Here is a 3391-nt window from a genome sequence, read left to right as displayed (position 1 = left end):
TACTTGTCTCCAGTACCTTTATTTTAAAGTAAGCTACAACCCAATCCCACCCAACTCTGCAGTGTCTTGAAAGGCACTTATTGGTACAGGGAAAGTACATTTCATGGCTGTGCCCAGCAATAAGGATTTTTTTTGCTTTGGAGAACACAGTCAAAATTTGTATGCCAAATCTGAGTATGTTCAACATGTTTAATGTATTCTGAGAGTTTATAAGACGTACAGAACAGTGGCAATGTATTTATAACTACAAAAACAAGGGGAAACAGAGTTAATGATTAGATAATAGAAAAGTAATCTGCTTGATGTATTTGTATTTCCTGTTCTTTATTTAGGCTTATCTTTTGCTCCTTAATATTACTGAACTACTGTCTAGCCCTTATGTTGTCATGTTGTACAGGACTGAATTTTGCTCTATGACTGCTCTGATAAGCCTGCCCACGTGTCTTTTTTTCTCTAGGCTCACGTGTTGAATTCACAATGTAATGTAGAGCTATTTTATTAGAATAAATAAAATCTCTTGGCAGGGATGAGTTTTAAGCACTTCAAGAACTTCCTGCACTTCTGAGGGAACTTCCTGTGGCTATTTACTACTTACTCAGTCTGTCTTCAGCTGTGCATTCCTTCCTGTCTGCTGCTCTTTTCATCTTCTTTTATACTAATAAGATTTGGTGCAGTTGCAGGTGGTATGAGTTTTGATTCTTTACTACTTACTGCAGTGGCTCGGTGTCTTTTGTTTTTTGGGTTGAAGAAGGCCTTGCTGGTGGGTGGCAGTAAGAATGGATACGTGTTTATTTTGTCCTGGTCGCTGTGTTCTGGATGAACCTCCTGAGAAGGATGAGTCTGACTTCCTAAGAATGGATAAGCACGTCTGCTATGAAAGAACTGTGCAGGATAGGGGCTGGGGAAGTCTGAAAATGATCTCAGAAGCCAAGATCCTATGATATGAATGCATGCTGAGAGGATGGGTTCTGTTCTGTGCTGAACAGCACAGCAGACTAAATGACTTATAAGCTAACAAGGAAACATCTCAGTTGAAGGTGTATTTTGGGGAAAAATCTGTGGTGTGATGCAATTTTCTGAGCTGATGTTTGCTTTTATGTGTAACTACTTGCTTAAGTCATCAGTTTAAAGCAGTAGCTGCTGTTTCTGAAGGCTATTTGTAAACTAATGCAAATACCTCTCAGATTTCACTTTCTTTTTAAAATAGCCTGTTTAAGAAGGCCATTGAAAGCAGGGCTGAAACTAATTCCAGTTTTCCATTTGCAGAATGTGTAAGATTGTAGACCACATGGCACTCTGTACTATACTGGAAACTTGCTGCTACAGCTCAGGAGCGATGGAGAAAATGCTGGGAACACATGTTTAAGGAATAGATTTAACCTAACAGTAGCACAGGTTTACTGCACTGGAATGATTGGTCCATACCATTGAAGGGAAGGTGGAAATACAGGTTTTCTCTCTCTGTTTTAGGATAATTTGGAAGCTTCCTCATTTCTGGTGCTGTTGCAATGCTCTTGCTGTGTTTTCGTTTTGGGTTTTTGTTTGGTTTGTATTAATATATATTTGAGCTAGTTATACACATTTGTATCTTAGGGTTAGGAATTCTGTTATGAACAGGAAGGCAGTGTTCCTGAAGGAGCTGTTTAGCAGATTTTCTACATGCCTACTTCAGCTAAACAGTAACTTAACCTTGTGTATTTTCCTGTTGTGTGAACTGTAGTTACTGGGACTGAAAAGTCTCTTCCTTTTGCCTCCTTTTGCAGACTGAAGCATATGTACAGCGATCCATGAAGTCTGTCATCAGGGGAACAAGAATGAGCAGCTCAGAAATCAGGGAGGTCAGATGTATGTATTAATATGTATGTATGACAGTGACTCAAGATACATCCACGAGATGAAAGTCTATAAATCTGGACACGGTCTCATTATTTTCTCAGCTTGTGTCTACATTATTTGACTGTAGTTTTTGTTATGAACATGTCTCTGACCAAATTTTAAGCCTGATGACATACCCTGCATGTATGAATTTAATGAACATCTATCTGTAATCAAATATGTGAGTTATATTGTACAATTTAATTAAAGTTTCTATTTACGTAGTTAGTTTTTACACGAATGTATGCTCAAAATTGAAGCAATTTTTGAGACCATAAATATTTCTTTATAGAAGTCTTTTAGCTTATAACCTTTCAAATTTAATTTGTGAAGGGTAATTAATTATCCATTATGTGCCTAATTTCCCCATTTTTTTCCTATAATTTTTTGTTTCTATTTTTGTACTACAACAGGAGGAATGTCTTGAGCAGCCAAAGGCAACAATACCTTTATTGGTGTAACCAGGACTACAAGAGGGGTACATCCAGGGATAAGCTATAGAGCCCAGGAGCAGGAAAGGAGTCAGTGCTGTGCACATGAGGTTGTCAGGTCTCTCCAATTCTTCTTTTAGAACAAGTCATTATTCCTGTTCCTGCGCACCTTGTCTCACTGACAGAGAGATAGTGCTTGTAGTATTGCTTTGAGCTTTTAGTAGTAACCTTAGCAAGCGAGTTGGTTAAACTAGTTGTTATCAAGTTCCTGGCACATCTAGTGAGAGTTGGTGTGGTTGGGAAAGGCATTTGGATTTGAAATAGCTTGCCTGGGGAGTCTGGCTCCACTGACAGTGGATTAATATTAATATGTGAACAAAAGCTCCCATGAGCTTCTGGATCCTCTCAGCATGGCTCTCTCCGTTAGACTTTGTGGTTTGCTGTCGACTTCCTCACAGAAATAGCATGGGCAGTCAGTACCCACGCAAGCAAGTGCTGGGAAAGGATGTTTACACCCCTCTCCCACCACTGTTTTCATCTGTTGAGTGGGCCTGTACCCTTCCATTGTGTCTTGTAGTTGTCATTTGTCAAGGTCTCGCCTCCATTGCTGTGACTTTTCAGGGTGTTGCGAAGAAATTAGAGACAGCTCTGTTTCTGTGCTGCTAGTGAGTCAGCCACAAGTTGGTGTGTTTTGTGGAGAGGAGCAACATGTCAGTAAGGGGTTTGAGTTGGTCTCATTCTTTTTCAGCTTTTGTTCAAATCTCTTTTATCCCTTACAAAGCTCTGCTAAATATGTAGCCTATCACAAGCCTAGATACTAAAACCGTATCCATTGTTCTTAAACTTCCTATATCGTTCTTGGCCCTCTTAATTATTCCACCTAAAGCTTTGTCGTGCCTTACCCTCCCATGCTTTCCCAGTCTTTTTTCAGAGGTTGCTCAAAAGTATGTCTGCAAAAGGAGCTCTTATCTGCCATCAGAATGGCCAGGATCTGCAGGCAAGAAGAAGGTAACTTGTTTTTAAGTAAGAATGTACTTCATGGTCATGCTGTGTAAGGTTGCAGCACAATAAGACGCTTTAAGACA

The sequence above is a fragment of the Coturnix japonica genome, chromosome 2 (genome assembly GCF_054131305.1).
Source record: "Coturnix japonica strain WE chromosome 2, WE-NBRP24, whole genome shotgun sequence".
NCBI lineage: Eukaryota > Metazoa > Chordata > Aves > Galliformes > Phasianidae > Coturnix > Coturnix japonica.
The sequence above is the reverse complement of the archived record's forward strand: the minus strand, read 5'-3'. Positions refer to the sequence as shown.